Consider the following 19,600-nt stretch of genomic DNA (forward strand, 5'->3'; position numbering starts at 1 on the left):
GTTGATGGGTGAGTGAAGCAAACCGCAGCTTGTTGTTTGGCCAGATTTGGCTGCCACGATGAAAGGTGGTTTGTAAGGAGGCCTAGTCATCTCAAAAAACAGAGGTTTGTTCATAATACCTGAATGCAGCCATGGTGCTGCCATCTCAAAGGGGTCCTCTATCTAGGCACGGGATAGAGCCACCGTGGTGTAGTGGTTAAGAGCGGCAGACTCTCATCTGGGGAATTGGGTTCAGTTCCCTACTCTGCTATTACAACTGATTGCCAGCCAACAGAGATCAGTTCACCTGGAGAAAATGGCCACTTTGGCCATTGGACTCTATGGCATTGAAGTTCCTCCCTTCCCCAAACCCCTCCCTCCTCAGGCTCCACCCAAAAAACCTCCCACCAGTAGCGAAGAGGGACATGGCAACCCTAGGCTCCAGCCCCAAAATTTCCAGGTATTTCCCAACCCGGAGAGGCAGCTCTGCCCACACGTTAAGACTGCTTTTACATGCTAAAGGACGCACTCACAGGGGGAGCAGAGGTAGTTAAAAGTTCTGCCCTTTGCACTTGCTCAGAGGCAGCCTTACCAGGGTCCCCCAAGGCAGTGGTTCGCCGAGAGGCTGAGGCAATGGCAAACCGCCTCCGACCATCTCTTGCCTTGACAACCCGGCGGCAAGGTCGTCGTAATTCAGCTGTGAATTGATGGCAAAAAAAAGAGAAAAGGAATATTGACATAGTATGGGGGGAAAGGCTATAAAAATCTGTGCCCATCACACATGAGCTCACCTCCTCCTCAGTCTTCAAATATCATTAAACACTGTGCAAGTCAAACACCTCCACATTTGAGCTGCACCAAGCAGCTCATTCAGAGGAGGAACAGAAAAATCCGTCCTCTTCCCTTCTACAAATGCAAATTATGCTTCACCGTTCCCCCCCGCCCTGTCTCCAGAATTCATTATTCTCCTAAGAGAACACCCACTAGGCATTCCAGAAGCATTAAACCTCCCCTGAAGCCACGCAACCAGAATAATACACAGTGGGTATCTGAAGAAGTGAGCTGTGGCTCACGGAAGCTCACACCCTGCCAGAAAATATTTTTGTTAGTCTTTAAGGTGCTGCTGGACTCTTGCTCTTTTCTACTACCAGAATAATAGTATTCTTCAGCAAATTAAAACATAATCACGCCTTTTTAAACGTGCACAATGTGCTTCCAAGGCGGGTTGCCGACCTCCGGGTGGTCGGGCAAAAAGGAAGCACCTGTGCTGTAAATAGTATAGGTGACAAAAATGAACAGCAAGAGCTCGATAATGTTCAAAGGCAATACTATATTAACAAGGTAATAAAGAAACAAACAAGTGGTCAAGTATCATTCAGTGTACTAACTTTGATAAGCTTTTGAGCGACATTGCTTGTAATAAGAACATCGTGTATATGTATATATTGTCTGTTCATGTTTTGTTTGTTGATGATTTGTTTAGTTCACATTTAAGGGTGTTCACACTTGACCACTTCTTTGTATCTTTATTACCTTGTTAATATAGTATTGCCTTTGAATATTATCGAGCTCTTGCTGTTCATTTTTGTCAACCTCCAGGTGGTGGCTGGAGATCTCCCGCTATTACAAATGATCTCCAGGCAACAGAGGTCAGTTCCCCTGGAGAAAATGGCCTCTTTGGCAATGGGGCTCCATGGCATTGAAGACCCTCCCCTCCCCAAACCCCACCCTCCTCAGGCTCCACCCCCCAGAATCTCCAGGTAATTCCCAACCCAGAGCTGGCAACCCTAATAATAATCGATACACATCAGATTCAGCACAAAGTCATACGCTGTGGCCAATAGCACCTCTAGTATTTACTACCAAGGAAAGCTCTGGCCAGATCTGCACTGGATGGAAAACCAAGAGCCAAAATACACATTCAGGCAGTAGGGAAAGAGGAAGAAGAAGAAGAGGAATCTTAAGGGAGAATCAACCTGGCTTACAATCACCTTCCCTTCCCCTCCCCACAACAGACACCCTGTGAAGTAGGTGGGGCTGAGGGAGCTGTGACTAGCCCAAGGTCACCTAGCTGGCTTCATGTGTAGGAGTGGGGAAACCAACCCGGTTCACCAGATCAGAGTCCGCCGCTCTCGTGGAGGAGCGGGGAATCAAACCCGGTTCTCCAGATCAGACTCCACCGCTGCAAAACACTGCTCTTAACCACTACACCACGCTGGCTCTCCAACATGAGATGGATCAGCTCAATCAAGGAAGCCACGGCCCTCAGCGAGGCTGTTAATGGCAGGATGTTTTGAAGGTCATTAATTGATAGGCTTGCCATAAGTCAGCACATAACACAGATAGCTTGGTATGTGAGCGAGCACTGTGCTCTGATCCTGGTGATCCTGAAAAGGTTGTGGGGGGGCTTCATCCTGGTTGTTGAGCTTTTTCCTGCATCTTGGGACGAGGCATCTGAAGACAGCACATGTCTCGCCTCCTCCTGACAATTGAAAAAAAACAACCCCTGGCTCATATGCTCGCATTACAATTTTCTTGGTTTGCTGGCCTGTAAGTATTAGCGCTAGAAGGAGCTAGAAGGAGCTAGAAAATATTCTGAAGTGTAAGGATGTGTCACTGGCCACCAAGATTAAGTTAATTTATGCCGTTGTATTCCCTATTACTATGTATGGGTGTGAAAGCTGGATGTTGAAGAAAGCTGATAGGAAGAGATTCTTTTGAAATGTGGTGTTGGAGGAGAGTGTTACGGATACCCTGGACTGCCAAAAAAACAAATCAGTGGGTTATAGATCAAATGAAGCCTGAACTGATCCTAGAAGCTAAAATGACTAAACTGAAGCTATCATATTTTGGTCACATTATGAGAAGACAAGAGTCACTGGAAAAGACAGTCATGCTAGGAAAAGTTGAGGGCAGCAGGCAAAGAGGAAGACCCAACAAGAGATGGATGGACTCAATAAAGGAAGTCACAGCCCTCAGTTTGCAAGATCTGAACAAGGCTGTCAAAGATAGGACATTTTGGAGGAGTTTGATTCATAGGGTCGCCATGAGTTGGAAGCGACTTGACGGCACTTAACACACACACAAGTATTAGCACAGCAGACCCGTGCTAAGGAAGTCTGGTCCCTCGATAGGCGCTAAGTTCGGGGATCATTCTTCTGTTAGTACAAACTTATAACTGCCTCTGTGGGGAATTTTTCTTCCCTGCCAACCAGGAAGGCCTTTCCCCCCCTCTCCCCCTTTCCATCCTAAGCTAGTCAATTAAGATGAACTCGCTCATCATTCAATTCTGCAGCGGCAGCAGAGCCACGGCGCTGGAGGAACCGCGGGGAGGTGAGGCGCTAATTAAATTCCACCGAACTCCACTTGTTTAATATTAAAGAACAAGGCTGGGTCCATTTCGGAGCGGGCCTTTCACGTCGCCTTGGGGAGAACGGCGGAGGATCAAATCCCGAGCAAGAAAAAAACGTATCAACCTTCGCCACGTACATGTGTGCTACATTTAATTTAGGGAGCTGGGAGGTTTACCCCTGAGCACACGAACAACGCTCTCCGCGAATGCTGGTGAAATCTGAGTCAAAACAATGCACGGGGTTTATGTTTTTGTAAAGGATGGTTTCGAGTCGCAAACAGACACACGGGCATCTGCTGGTTGGGTTCGGGTCCCCCTCACCCAGCGCAAGGCAGGACTCGACTGTTCAGTGAGCGGCTTGGGTTACGAGCAACTTGAGCCTGCTTGTTGGAATAGTTCCATGCATACAGTCATACATGGTGCTTAGTACCCCTGCACATAGAATCATAGAGTTGGAAGGGACCACCAGGGTCATCTAGTCCAACCCCCTGCACAATGCAGGAAATTCACAACTACCTCCCCCCAGACACACCCCAGTGACCCCTACTCCATGCCCAGAAGATGGCCAAGATGCCCTCCCTCTCATCATCTGCTTAAGGTCATAGGATGAGCATTGCTGACAGACGGCCATCTAGCCTCTTACAAACCTCCAGGGAAGGAGAGCTCACCACCTCCCGAGGAAGCCTGATCCACTGAGGAACCGTTCTAACTGTTAGAAAATTCTTCCTAATGTCTAGATGGAAACTCTTTTGATTTAATTTCAACATTTTGGTTCTGGTCCGACCTTCTGTGGCAACAGAAAACAATATGCATTGCCTTAAACTAATTGGCTATCAGAAAGAAGATGGTGTTGGTTTTTTATACCCCGATTGTCTCTACCTTTAAGGAGTCTCAAAGCAGCTTCCAATTGCCTTCCCTTCCCCACAACAGACACCTTATAAGGTAGGTGGGGCTGAGAGAGTTTGGAGAGAACTGGAATTCGCCCAAGGTCACCCAGCAGGCTTCATGTGGAGGAGAGGGGAAACAAACCCGTTTCTTCAGATTCGAGTCCACCACTCATGACCACTACGCCATGCTGGCTATAGCCACATTCACATTTGGAAAGGAATGTGCTGTCAAGTCACAGGTGAGTTATGGTGACCCCATAAGGTTTTCAAGACAAGAGACATTCAGGGGTGGTTTGCCATTGCCTGCCTCTGCATAGCAACCCTGGACTTCGTAGGTGGTCTCCCATCACAAGTACTAACCAGGACCAACTCTGGAGATGCTGGGGATTGAACCTGGGACCTTGTGCATATAAAGCAGCGGCTTTACCTCTGAGCCACAGACCCTCCCCATAATGGCTCCCCTCTCTGCCTTTCCACTGTCTCCTCATCATGAGGTGCAGTAATTCAGGTGAGAGAGCGATCAACCAGGCACATGGAGGGGAGCTGTGGAGAAAGGGAAGTACAATCCCCCCGAAACCTGCGCTCCTCAGGTTCCACCCCCAAATCTCCAGGTGTTTCCCAACCCCAAGTTGGCAACCTACCATCACCTGACCGTTGTCTAGATTGAGTTTCAGTTTATTGGCTCCACCCAATGACCTGTTCAGGGCTTCTGCATAGGACTACCAACCTCCAGGTGGCTCCTGGAGATCTGGAATTATAATGGATCTCCAGGTGACAGATATCAGCTCCTATGGAGAAAATGGCTGCTTTGGACGTTGGGCTCTATGACACCTTCCCTTCCCCTCCAAACAGCAGACACCCTGCAAGGTAGGTGAGGCTGAGAGAGTGTGACTAGCCCAGGGTCACCCAGCTGGCTTCATATGTAGGAGTGGGGAAAACAGCCTGGTTCACCTGATTAGCGTCCGCTGCTCATGTGGAGGAGTGGGGAATCAAACCCGGTTCTCCAGGTCAGAGTCCACCAGTCCAAACCACCACTCTTAACTACTACACACCATAGCAAGGTCTTGGACCACCGCATTTGCCGTGATGTTCCCTGTTGCTTCCTGGACTTTGAATACTAGCAGAACCAGAGGATGAATTATTCTGGAGCTGAAGACAACAGACATTCTCCCTGGGATCTGTGTGGGTCTCTCAGGGATAGAACTACAGAGGTGTTGAGCTACCCCACCCTGGGCAGTCTTCAAGCAGTGGCTGGATTAACACTTGCCAGGGATGCTCTAGGCTGACCCTGCATTGAGCACGAGGTTGGAGGAGATGCCCTGTATGGCCCTTCCCAACTCTATGATTCTATGATCTAAGATTCTCTGATCCATGCCACTCTGGTGACCTTTCACCATGGCTGGTGGTCTCAGCAGTTGTCATCATAAGAACAATATGAGGGGTTTTATTTTATTTTCATTCCTTGATAACACCTAGGAAAGCTTTTTTTTTTTTTTTGTGCTTTGCTTTGACTGTGAATCCTCTGGCTATTAGTGGCTGGTTGTTATGGAAATCTGGTGAAGAACTGAGATAAGTTTCCTAAAGACTGCATAAGTGAAGAGTCTGAGCTGAAAGAGGAGAGGAAGCACGGTCTACTGGAGGGGAAACATCTAAAGGAGAGAGGATTTTCAAAGGCAGCATTTTTATGTTATTATATATGCGCTCACATTCCTGTAAATGCATATTTTAAACGTGCTGGTCTCAAACCCAGGCTTTTAATGTCAGAATAGAGGTTCAATCATGGATGGCGCCCCCTTTTTTCTAGCAAAGAATCGTTCAGATAAATGACGCCCCCCCCCCCAGTGTGGTGTAGTGGTTAGGAGTGGTGGACTCTAACCTGGAGAACTGGGTTTGATTCCTTATTCCTCCACATTGGGTTTCCAGGTCCCTCTTCACCACTGGCAAGAGGTTTTTAGGGTGGAGCCTAAAGAGGGTGGGGTTTGGGGAGGGGAGGGACTTCAATGCCATAGGGTCCAATTGCCAAAGCATCCATTTTCTCCAGAACTGATTTCTATCGGCTGGAGATCAGTTGTAATAGCAGAAGATCTCCAGCTAGTACCTGGAGGTCGGCAACCCTACCTCCACATGAGCAGTGTACTCTAATCTGGAGAAACAGGTTGGTTTCTCCACTCCTCCACATGAAGCCTGCTGGGTGACCTTGGACTAGTCACAGTTCTTGCTGAACTCTATCAGCCCCAACTGCCTCACAGGGTGCCTGTTGTGGGGAGAGGAAGGGAATGTGATTGTAAGCCAGTTAGATTCTCCTTAAGAGGTAGAGAAAATCGGCATATAAAAACCAACACTTCTTCTTTGGAAAAGAGGGCTCATATATCTAGCAACATCTTCATGTAAGGGCTTAGGGCTGCTACCTCCAGGTTGGGAAATTCCTGGAGATTTGGGGGACAGATCCTGGAAAGGGTGGAGTTTGGGGAGGGAGCTCAGCAGGGGTGTGATGCCATATTGTCCACCCTCCAAAACTCCAGTCATCCCATCTAATTACCTATTGATCAAAGGCACAATCAGCGGCACAAACAAGCGTCCGCGTTGAAGTTAAAACGTGTTGACAGCATCATTACCGATCCTTTACCTTTCCTACTTAGCAGCAGATTTATTGTCAGTTCTAAAACCTTCCACAAAGTCAATTATCACGTGCTTTCTTTTAATCGGTGCACCTTTTTTTGGACCCCCCCCCCCCAAGAGATGCTGAAGTTGGGAAGCAGATGCAAGCTAGCATTAGGGTTGCCGGGTCCCTCTTCGCCCTTGGCGGGAGGTTTTTGGGGTGGAGCCTGAGAAGGATGGGGTTTGGGGAGGGGAGGGACTTCCATGCCATAGAGTCCAATTTCCACAGCATCCATTTTCTCCAGGGGAACTGATCTCCATCGGCTGGAGATCAGTTTTAATAGCAGGACATCTCCAGCTGTTACCTGGAGGTTGGCAACCCTAGCTAGCGTATTAGGACAGGTAGAGCATTCCAGGTTTTCCAATCCCATTAATCAACTGCAATCTGTCCTTGGCATGTCACCACATCCTTTGGAAGACAGGATTTCATTGAGCTAAGTAATTTGCACCCAAATCCTTCAGATCCAGAGAATTTAGACGTTTGCTGCATTACTATAGGTCCCGTTTCCTGCAGGCTTGCTATACCTGGTATAGAAAAGAAACTGTGTTTCCAGAACATTGGTAAACTCACCTTTCACTTTTCAAAGAGAGGTTCCTAGTCCTCGCCATTGCGGTTAGAAAGCTTGCTATGTGCGAGCATTATCTGCTGAAGGCCTGTGCATGAAACTAGTATGGATGTAGCAGTAAAGCACATGTTAGGTATCTCCCATATTCATAGGATTGCCAACTCTGGGTTCAGAAATGCCAGGAGATTTGAGAGTGGAGCCTGGGAGAATAGGGTTTAGGAAGGGGAGGGAGCCCAGTAGGGTATAATGCCATGTAGTCCACCTTCCAAAGCAGCCATTTTCTGGAAGTGGAATACATGTTTTATAAATAAATAAATAAATAAATAAATAAGTGGTTTATGTAGTCTGAAGATCAGGCCTATTCCACCAGGAATATGGTTGAGGTCACATGAACACATGAAGCTGCCTTATACTGAATCAGACCCTTGCTCTCCAGGGTTTCAGGCAGAGGTTTTTCACATCATCGACGTGCCTAGTCCCTTTAACTGGAGATGCCGGGGATTGAACCTGGGACCTTCTGCCTGCCAAATAAATGCTCTACCACTGAGCCCTAACCACAGCTACGGGTTTCCATCAATCGCTTGCAGAAACTGGATGCCTAGCAAGGAGGGAGGTAAGGCAGGGCAGGAAAGGGTTCCCCTCCTTAGATTTGCATTTGCCTCCCCACGTTTGCACCCCTATCCACCCTCGGCAGCAATTCCCAGCCCTCAAGAAATGGAGGAGTGGGAGAAAATGGCCTCCACGGTGACACTCTAGGCATTCCCCCCATGTCTCTATGGTCTTTACCACAGAGATCAGGGGAAATCCTAGAGTGTCTCCTGGAAGTGATGTCACATCTGCCCCAAACTCTGCCGTCCCCAAGCACCACTCTCGACATCTCTCAGCATTTGTTGAGGCAGGGTTTGAAACCCTGTCTCCCCTTGTCATATCTTGGATCCTACGCTGCAGAGAAAGATACCATGGCCCATTGTTCTACATCAATAACACGTGAAAATGGAAGCAGAATACTGTCACATTTCCCATTGCAGCTTCCACCCCAAACCATAGCCTAATTTCAGCGTGTTTGCTTCTATTCGGGACCCGCGGATGGTGAGTTTTTTGCCCAATTTATGCTGTGGCGGACTAAATCTTGTTTATCATTTTGGCACCTGACAATGTTTCTTTTGTTTCTGTCAGCAGGCAGTTTAATTGGGGCTGGGGGAGAAAAAACAAGCAGTCAGAAGCAAACCACGTCAAGTGCTGGGCGGCGGTTGTTTTCCTCCCCAAGAAAATAAGTGACGGCTGTTGACAGGCAGCAGCAAAGCCCCCTCCCCAGTGTTCGCTTTGCTTGGGAAACTGTATAATTTCCCCCCCCCTAAGCCCTTTGCATCTTCACAGAATACACTCTCCAGGCTGGGAATATGGGTTGGTAGGAATTTCCAGATATTTAGCCTTTCCTCATCTGGGAAGAGAGCACACCGTTGCCAGAACTTGGCTTATTTTCTCTGTCTTCCCTTCTCTGTCTGTTGTGAGGACCGCAGAGGAGCACACTTCAGCCTGAAGAGGAGAAGACTGAAAAGGGATAGGATAACCATCTTCAAGTACTTGAAGGGCTGTCATATAGAGGAGGGTGCCGCGTTGTTTTCTGTTGCCCCAGAAATTAAATCAAAAGAGTTTCCGTCTAGACATTAGGAAGAATTTTCTAACAGATAGAGCGGTTCCTCAATGGAACAGGCTTCCTCGGGAGGTGGTGAACTCTCCTTCCCTGGGGGTTTTTAAGAAGAGGTTCGATGGCCATCTGTCAGAAATGCTGATTCTATGACCTTAAGCAAATGATGAGAGGGAGGGCATCTTGGCCATCTTCTGGGCATGGAGTAGGGGTCACTGGGAGTGTGTGTGGGGGAGGTAGTTGTGAATTTCCTGTATTGTGCAGGGGGTTGGACTAGATGACCCTGGTGGTCTCTTCCAACTCTATGATTCTATGACTTCAGCCTAGGGTTGCCAGGTCCCTCTTTGCCACTGGCGGGAGGTTTTTTGGGCAGAGCCTGAGGAGGGTGGTGTTTGGGGAGGGGAGGGACTTCAATGCCATAGAGTTCAATTGCCAAAGCGGCCATTTTCTCCAGGGGAACTGATTCCTATTGGCTAGAGATCAGATGTAATAGCTGGAAATCTCCAGCTAGAGGTTGACAACCCTACTTTAGCCTTAGCAGTGGGGGAAAAACCCATATGAAATCCAACTAAAAGCAGTTACGGCCCATTTGAGGGCCTGTTTTGAGACGCCGGCCTTCTGTGCGTATGCCCAGCTCTGTCCAGCCAAGCTTGTTCTGAGAAGTTAATGGCCCATTATACCCAGGACCTAATGGAGACAAAGTTCCCCCCACGGTGGCTAAAGACAACATGCTTGCTAAGCGCTTTGCAGATAAACAACTCTCTGATCTACATTGATCGGAAAGCCAGAGTAAATGCAATTCCGTTGGAGGAGGTTCCCAGCAGAGGCAGTCTGGCCGTTGAACGTACAGGAAAATTTCCTAGGGGGCTACTGCCCTAGAGAGCCACCGGTGGCCTGGAGCAAGCAGAGACAAGCCTGCAAAAACTCGGCCAATGCCTCTGTCGCCAGCGTGGTGTAGTGGTTAAGGGTGGTGGTTTGGAGTGGGTTTGATTCCCCGCTCCTCCACATGAGCGGCGGAGGCTAATCTGGTGAACCGGATTTGTTACTGGATCTGTTTCCCCACTCCTCCACATGAAGCCAGCTGGGTGACCTTGGGCTAGTCACACTCTCTCAGCCCCACCTACCTCACAGGGTGTCTGTTGTGGGGAGGGGAAGGGGAGGTGATTGTAAGCCAGTTTGATTCTTCCTTAAGTGGTAGAGAAAGTCGGCATATAAAAACCAACTCTTCTTCTTTTGTTATTTTTTAATAGTCCCGGTTGAGCCAGGGCATACACAACAGGGACACCATTTCAGTTTTCAATAAAGAGGAAGGGAAAGAGTTTAGTTAGGAGGGCGAGGGAGGTAAGGCTGGGTGGTACAGCCCGATCTTGCCAGAACTTGGGAGCTAAGCAGGGTCAAGACTTGGAAGGGAGACCACCCAGGAAGACTCTGCAGAGGAAGGCGATGGCAGACCACCTCTGCTTAACACTTGCCTTGAAAGCCCCTTGCGGGGGCCGCAGTCCATCAGGTGCGACCTCATGGCACTTTATGCACACAGCGCGAGCGAGATCCACAGCAAATAGCTAGGGCCTTTGCATGGGTTTCGTAAGAGCCTTGTCAGATCAGACCAGTGGTCCATCTAGTCCAGCCTCCCCTCTCACACAGGGGCCAACCACTTGCCCTAAAAGGCTGGCAAACAGGACACGGAGACCAAGGCCTTCCCCAAAGTTGCCTCCTACCACCGGGACTCAGAACTTTACCACCTCTAGATCAGTGGTTCCCACACTTTTCGGGCCACCGCCCCCTTGGTTCCACAAACTCAACCCAGCGCCCCCTACCCTATCCTATAAAAAGCATTATTCAAAATTTTAAGCAAATTAAAACTTTTTAGTTGAAATGTATTCAACAAAACTGATGAACTCAATCCAGCGGTACCAGCTCGTCAAAGTCTGGAAAAAAATGCTGACAGTTTCCACCAAATTTGCCAGCATGGTGCCATAGCTTGATCTATTGTAAATTAGTGAACAACACAGTTGAAGGAGCCCACCTCTAGTGCCCCCCTGCTGCCCCGTTGCCTCTTAGTGCCCCCCTAGGTAATCCCCCCCCAGGGGGTGGTACTGCCCACTTTGGGAACCACTGCTCTAGATGTTTGGTTCCCTTTAGTCCCTATGGGAAGTAGCCACTGATGGACCAATCCTCCCTGTATCTGTTTAATCTCTCCTTAATCACCACATTGATTGGCAGTGCATTCTACAATTTAATTACTTATTGAGCAAAGACGTACCACCCTTTTGTCCATTCTGCATTTATTTGCAAGATGGAAAAAAAGTCCTCTCTGTCCACTTTCTCCGCCTCATGCACAACGTCATAAACCTCTGTCAGGTCTATCCCACACCCCCAGTTATCTTTTCTTTTTCTAAACTGGAGAGCCACAGATTCATTAGCCTTTCCTCACACCATTTGTTACTGATGTGGATCCAACCATCTTCCATAGAGCCGTCCTTCTGAGAGCCAGCGTGATGTAGTGGTTAAGAGAGGTGGTTGGAGCAGTGGACTCTGAGCTGGAGAACCAGGTTTGATTCCCTACTCCTCCACATGAGCGGCGGAGGCTAATCTGGTGAACTGGATTTTTTTCTCTACCCCTACACATTAAACCAGCTGGGTGACCTTGGGCTAGTCACAGCTCTCTCAGCCCCACCTACCAGCGTGGTGTAGAGGTTAAGAGTGGTGGTTTAGAGTGGTGGAGTCTGATCTAGAGAACCGGGTTTAATTCCCCGCTCCTTCGCATGAGCGGTGGAGGCTAATCTGGTGAACTGGATTTGTTTCCCCACTCCTACACATGAAGCTAGTTGGGTGACTTTGGGCTAGTCACAGCTCTCTCAGCCCCACCTACCAGCATGGTGTAGAGGTTAAGAGCAGTGGTTTAGAGTGGTGAGGTCTGATCTGGAGAACCGGGTTTGATTCCCCACTCCTCCACATGAGTGGCGGAGGCTGATCTGGTGAACTGAATTGGTTTCCCCACTTCTACACACGAAGCCAGCTGGGAGATTTTGGGCTAGTCACAGCTCTCTTAGAGCTCTCTCAGCCCCACCTACTTCACAGGGTGTCTGTTGTGGGAAGGGGAAGGTGATTGTAAGCCGGTTTGAGTCTCCCTTAAGTGGTAGAAAAAGTCAGCATATAAAAACCAACTCTTCTTCTTCTAGCCTAAGGAGTCTTCTTCCAATGGTGGCTCTCCTTCCAAAGAAGATCCAGTTAAGTCGGAGTACAATTCCTTAAGCCAGAGGAAGTCCTCAAACTTTACTGAGTGAAATGGAAGGACAGGGTTGGATGCACCCCCCTGGACGTAAACCAGCACATTTTACATCCTACGTGGTGGATTCGACCCTATCCTCCTGCTCCGCTGAGCAAAATCTGAAGCTTTCTTCCAGTTGTAAATCGGCTGCAACTTGATGGTTCTTTACACAGTAGATTAATGGGAAGAAAAAAACCCTACCCGGTGATTATGAAACCTGAACATTTGCTTTCGCAAAAGCAGGTTTTGCTCTTGCCTGATGAATATTGATTAGACCGACTCCCTGGAGAAAAAGAATGCGATGGTACTTTAATCAGAGGTGGAGAGGGAAGAGAGATCAGAGTAATAATCCGGCACATTTGAATTGCAAATAGTTCAGAAAATGCAAGGTATTCCTAGACAGAGCTTGATGCACTTCTTCTCCTTCCCACCTCTTGGAAAGTCCAGTCACACCCGACTTATGGCTACCCCGAAGGCTTTTCAAGGTAAAAGACATACAGAGGTAGTTTGCCATTGCCTGCCTCGGAGTAACAACCCTGGACTTCCTTGGTGGTCTCCCTTCCAAGTACTAACCAGGACTGGCCCTGCTTAGTTTCTGAGATCTGGTAAAATTGGGCTAGCCTGGTCCACTGAATCGGGTCCATTCGGGCCCTTCCACTGACCCCCATCAATACCTTTACCAGCATCTATACAGAACAAGAAGCGTAGCTTGTTGCATGTCTGCATTCTTCCAGTATGCAGAGATCCTTCTGGAGCTCCTCACAGTCTGATTTTGTTTTAACCACCCTAAATAATTTGGTGTCATCTGCAAACTTGGCTACTTCACGGTTTAACCCCAACTCCAGGTCATTGATGAACAGGCTGAAAAGCACCAGTCCCAACACAGATCCCTGAGGCACCCCACTGCTCACATCCCACCATTGGGAGAACTGCCCATTGATTCTCTGTATAGCCAACCACTCTGCCTATAGCCAGCATGGTGTAGTGGTTAAGAGTGGTGGTTTGGAGCGGTGGACTCTGATCTGGAGAACCGGGTTTGATTCCCCACTCCTCCACATGAGCGGTGAAGGCTAATCTGGTGAACCGGGTTGGTTTCCCCCTCCTACACACGAAGCTAGCTGGGTGACCTTGGGCTAGTCACACTCTCTCATCCCCACCCACCCCACAGGGTGTCTGTTGTGAAAAGGGGAAGGGGAAGGGAAGGTGATTGTAATCCAGTTTGGTACTTCCTTAAGTGGTAGAGAAAGTCGGCATATAAAAACCAACCCTCCTCCTCCTCCTCCTCCTTCTCTTTGCATTTGCTTCAACTACCAGTTCACAGGCCTTTTGCAGCATTTCCCTAGACGGAAAAAGATCCCCATCTAACTGCACCATCTAGTGTCAAAACAAGGCAAGAACGTGCATGAGGATTTTCAGAGCATCTTGGATTTTCCTGTTCGCATTTCACCCGAAGTCAACACAAGTTATGGAAGAGCCAGCCCGATCCCTGCAGCAATATCTTACATTTGAACCAGCACCATAAAATAGGGCACAGAAAGCACTTCTTTAAAGGTGACCAGACTGCTGTTGCCGTCAGCCAAGGTACAATCACAAAATTGGTGATATGATAACAGTACGGTTTTCAACCAATGCAGCAGTCCCAGGAGGCAGAAGGAGACTCTCCATCTTCTGGGCAGCAGTGTGTGTGAACAAGATCTTGGGGTATGGATGGACCGTAAGTTAAATATGAGCAGCCAGTGTGACGCAGCGACAAAAAAAGCTAATGCGATCTTGGGGTGCGTCAACAGAGGCATAACATCCAATTTGCAAGATGTCATAATTCCACTGTACACAGCATTGGTCAGGCCACACATGGAGTATTGAGTGCAGTTCTGGAGACCTCGCTTCAAAAAGGATGTGGACAGAATCGAGCGGGTACAGAGGAGAGCGATGAGGATGATCGGGGGCCTGGAGACCAAGCCCTGCAAGGAAAGGCTGAGGGAGTTGGGAAGGTTTAGTCTGGAGAAGAGGAGGTTGAGGGGGGACATGATTGCCCTCTTGAAGTATTTGAAGGGCTGTCACTTAGAGGAGGGCAGGGAGCTCTTCCTGTTGGCAGCAGAGGATAGGACTCGCAATAATGAGTTTAAATTGCAGGCGGAGAGGTACCAGCTGGATATTAAGAAAAAAAATTAACAGTAAGAGTTATTCAACAGTGGAATCGGTTACCTAGGGAGGTGATGAGCTCCCCCTCACTGGCAGTCTTTAAGCAGAGGCTGGACAAGCACTTGTCAGGGATGCTCCAGGCTGATCCTGCATTAAGCAGGGGGTTGGACTAGATGGCCTGTATGGGCCCTTCCAACTTATGATTCTATGATCCTGTCTTTTCTTTGCTTGACTCCCCAATAAAAGTCCCCCTCTGAAAGCCCAGAGGAGACAGGAAACAGCCAGTTACCCACCCAATCATGCGTGGATCTTTTTTTTAAAGCTTCCAGAGGTCCTTCTTGGGGTCATCGAAGGGAAGACCTGTGTACCATACGGGATCCAACTCCATGACCTAGTTGTCTTTTTGCCGATTTTGGTACTTCCTGTACTCTAAAAGACAAATTTGGCTGGGAGGCAGGTTTAAAAATAGAACACATGCAATCATCTCTGCGGAGCAGACTCATGCTTAGGGTTGCCAGCTCAGGGTTGGGAAATGCCTGGAGATTTGGGGGGAGTGAAGCCTGGGAAAGGCAGAGTTTGGGGAAGAGAGGATGCTCAGCAGAGTATCATTCCCATAGAGCCCACCCTCCAGAAACAGCCATTTTCTCCAGGAGCACTGATCTATATAGTCTGGAGTTCAGTTGGAATTCCAGGAGATCTCCAGCTACCGCCTGGCAGTTGGCAACCCTACTCATGCTGAAACTCCTGGCAGTTGCAGCTTTCTCGAATCTTCTGGCCAAAGCGTAGGTGTCCCTGCCAGATATCACGATCCCTCGAACGTGGATAGTGAGGGAGAGAGAGCTTGAACGTTTATTTGGAGTTTTAATTTTCTCCTTCTTAGTCCCCTTTACTTATTTTGCCTCAGCAGAAATGAGACACCAAAGGCTTTTTCAAGTTAACAACCGAGAAAGAGAGATTTATTAAACACTGTACAAGGGATGGGTTTGAAGGGCAAACTGTGGCGAGGAGAAGCAGAGAACCAGAGCTATCTTATAAGAAGCTGGAGGGTGAGAAATTTAAAACAGCTAAAAGGAAGTACTTCTTCACACAATGCATAGTTAAATTGTGGAACTCCCTGCCCCAGGATATGGTGATGGCTGCCAACTTGGAAGGCTTTAAGAGGGGTGTGGACATGTTCATGGAGAAGAGGGGTATTTGTGGCTATAGTCAAAATGGGCACATGATGCATACCAATTCTCTCCAGGATCAGAGGAGCATGCCTATTCTATTAGGTGCTGTGGAACACAGGCAGGAGAATGCCGCTGCAGTCATCTCGTTTGTGGGCTTCCTAGAGCAGGGGTGGGGAACCTTTTTTCCGCCAAGGGCCATTTAGTTATTTATAACATCATTCGCGGGCCATACAAAATTATCAAATTAAAAATTGGCCGACCAAACCCCAAGCAGGCAGCTGCCCCAGAGGAAACCCCCCCCCCTGGTGCTGGCAAGTAGGCAGGCATCCAACCAGTGGCATCTTGGGCGGTCCTAGCAGCTCCATAGCTAACGACTTTTCTGCAAGGGGGGAAAAAGGTTCCTTTTCTCAGCAAAACAAACTCACATCTGCCTTGAATAGAGGCTATTCCTGTCCTGGGAGGGGCGGAGCACCAGTCTTAGATCCTTCTGAGCTAGAGATCTGCCAAGACCCACGAAGGGCCAGACCAAATATTTTCACGGGCCTTAAACGGCCCCGGGGCCTGACTTTCCCCACCCCTGTCCTAGAGGCACCTGGTTGGCCACTGTGTGAACAGACTGCTGGACTTGATGGGCCTGGGTCTGATCCAGCACGGCCTTTCTTATGTTCTCAAGTTTCACTTCAGAGGAGGCATAGATCTTAGATGGCTTAGTTGGTACCGTATTACAATTCTTAGATTCAGTTCACAAATTCAGTTCAGTTCCCAGAACTTTTTATAGATGTTTCTAGTCAGACGCTGCTGCCTAGCTATCAGGGATGTTGGAGCCCATACCATCTCTCTTCCCCAGAGAAACACAGAAGTGTGGAGATTTCTCCTCAAATCTCTCTTCCAGTTCTCACTATAGACATATCCCACTTCTGTAGCAGTAATCCCAGAACAACACCCTGTATTTTGAATATCTCCTTCCCAGAGCCTGTTCCAGTGACCTGAGAAAGGGCCCCTTTCCTCCCAATCTTTGCCTGTTACTTCAGAGGATTAGTTTTACACCAGCTTAGGCAAATCTGAACCATCCGCTTCCCAGAGCCAAACACAGCTACTGAACATGCAGGTTACCAAAGTCAGAATCCAATTCCTTTCTTCAGAACAGAAAGGTTGTTTATGCATGGGTACTTTCACTCACGTTCACCCCCAGTCTGTCTCGGTTGTTACTTGGAGTTATGCATGAGTTTTCCGTCCATTAGAGCTGACCTCACTGCCAGCCTTCACAAATCCCAGGACTTCCCATTTTTCCGTTAACCCGATTCTTCCGTCTCCCTGAGCTCATCCCAGGTGAAATCCCTGTGCCTAAGGCAAAGCGCGGGACACACAAGCTTGGTTTCTCTCACAGCCAATTACAAAGCAGCGTGTAAAGAGGCGGGGGATTCAAATGCTTCCTGCTTCCTCAGAGCTCTTTCTGAGCAGAAGAAAGGCTTTTTAAAACCGATGCTTGGATTTCTCCCCGCCTCCTTTCAGATTGCTTCAGGGTTTTTTGGGGGTTTTTTTTGTTCGTTCTTAAAATGCTTTATTATGCAGCAATTGGGTTTTGGGGGAGGGGATTCTCTCACAGTAAGCTCTACAAAGCAAGCCAATTACAAAGCAGCATTTAAAGGGGCGGGGACTTGATTTGAGCTTGGAGACTGCTGGTGCAGAGATTCTCAACAGGAAAGTAGGTCCAGCAAGCAACGAACCACAGGTAAAACTCCCATGTAATGCCTGTAATCATGATTGTATGCTTATGTGTTCAGTTTGCATAACTGCTCTTCTGGAAAAGCTAGGCCTAAAGTATAACAGCAGGTTTGGAATACTGTGTATTCATAATGCACACATGGAAGCTTTGGGAAGGTTGGCATCAGGGGGCCATGAATCAGCCAGCTCACGCTGTCTGTGACTGATACAGGCTTTCACCAGTAAGCAGCGTATCTTCGGAATTACCTTTCCGTTGAGGAATGTGGATTCTAGTTACTTCCAAGATCACAAGACCTAGAGCTTGCCTAGAAACAACATCAGGAAAAATCTATAGGATAGTCTAATCAAAGTAAAGTATATCCCTAAAGTGTGATTGGGGTTTTTCTATGTCAACCTGCGTGTCAATAGCCATGGGCCTGCCCCCATATGAAAGCATAAAGGTTTGATGCTTCCTTTGTCTCTCTGGTGAGTACCCTGCATCTTAATTGTGGGCTATTTCACCCCAGCTCTGTTGTTTAGCTAAATAAAGAACTGATTGTAACCTCCTCCTAATTGTCTTTATTGGACTCTATGAGACGATTAGGCTTTTCATGTATAAATCACCAAAGAGTGAGTTCCTTAGCTTTGCCCACTCCCTTTCTCTGAGCTTCTCTCAAAGAATTTTAACCGTTTGTTCGTCATGCCAGAGAAGGATGTACCCACTGCATACCCAGAATGAGAGCTCTCTCACTCAGGAGTCCCTGCTGTTCATTGCTGGAACGGAAGCCAAGGGCTTAAACCAAAGTTGAAAGCAAAGGAGGCAGGAGACCCTACTCTGTGGCAAAATAAGGTGCAGAAGGGCCCTTACGGTTTTGACTAAGCCCAGCCAGTCCAGAGGAGTGATAGTCGAGTTCAGCGCTGTTCCATTAGCATTTTTACACAGACACATATAAGGAGGCATACACCTAAACAGTCTTGGCTTATATACCGATTGACGGTAACACCACCACTGCAAGACAAATAGGGAAACGCACATTTCAGCGACCGCGACTTTTATGCGGCAACAGCTACACTTGGTCGGAAAGCAACCCAGCTCTCCCTTAGACCAGGGGTCCACAACCTTTTTTGAGCCTGCGGGCACATTCGGCATTGCAACACAGCATGGTGGGCACATCAACAAAATGGCTGCCACAAAATGGCTGCTGCAGGAGGCGGAGCCAGCCACAAAATGATTGCCACAGCTTCGCTTCAGCAACACAGCATAGATCCTTGTGCTGTGGTGGCAGCTCCTCCCAAACCTGCAATGGCCAATCAGAAGCCTTGCTGGGCAAAAGCCCTACCTGACCCCGCCCACTTCCTGAAAACATTTGACGGGCATCAGAAAAGGTGTTGGCGGTCGCCACGTTGGGGACCCCTGCCTTAGATCGTCTGCTGCATCCTAACAGCCAACCACTCTTAACCATCTGACCACCAGGCATGGGACACCACCAACCTATGATCAAACTTTTTATGTTCCTTGAAAGCGATTAGCGGAGCTGCCAAGAGCCCCCGGAACAAACACAAGGATTCCTCCCATGCAGCCCCCCTCTCACCAGCAAACCATCACTTGAAAACAAGTCACGTGACTAACCCAGGTGACCAGGGTCCCTGGATTCCGTTCCTCTCTTCTTCCTTTCTAGGCAGCCTTGATAGGGTTGCCAGGTCCCCCTTCCTGGTCGGCGGGAGGATTTAGGAGATAGGGCTGAAGCCGCTGCATGCGTGCAGGAGCTCGCGCATGCGATGAAGGACTTCTGGTTCTACTTCCGGAAGCACCGCATTGCCGTGGCTGATTTAACACTCAAACCACCAAAATTTTGGGGGTCTGGGTGCAAAAGCAGCCATGGCAATGTGGCGTTTCTGGAAGTAAAATCGGAGCTCACGCATGTGATGAAGGACTTCTGGTTCTACTTCCGGAAGCGCTGCATTGCCGTGGCTGATTTAACACTCAAACCCCCAAAATTTCGGGGGTCTGGGTGCAAAAGCAGCCATGGCGATGTGGCGTTTCTGGAAATAAAATCGGAGCTCACGCATGCGATGAAGGACTTCTGGTTCTACTTCCGGAAGCGCTGCATTGCCGTGGCTGATTTAACACTCAAACCCCCAAAATTTCGAGGTCTGGGTGCAAAAGCAGCTATGGCGATGTGGCGTTTCTGGAAGTAAAATGGGAAGCGCCGTCATCACGTGT

General features: G+C 48.5%; 1 protein-coding gene across 4 annotated transcripts in view; it reads right to left on the bottom strand.

Annotated features, from left to right (window-relative positions):
* Positions 1-19,600, bottom strand: part of DLG2 (discs large MAGUK scaffold protein 2) — a 970,480-nt gene that overhangs the window by 478,638 nt on the left and 472,242 nt on the right. The gene's annotated exons all lie outside the window — the stretch shown is intronic.

Source organism: Euleptes europaea, chromosome 12 (genome assembly GCF_029931775.1).
Source record: "Euleptes europaea isolate rEulEur1 chromosome 12, rEulEur1.hap1, whole genome shotgun sequence".
NCBI lineage: Eukaryota > Metazoa > Chordata > Lepidosauria > Squamata > Sphaerodactylidae > Euleptes > Euleptes europaea.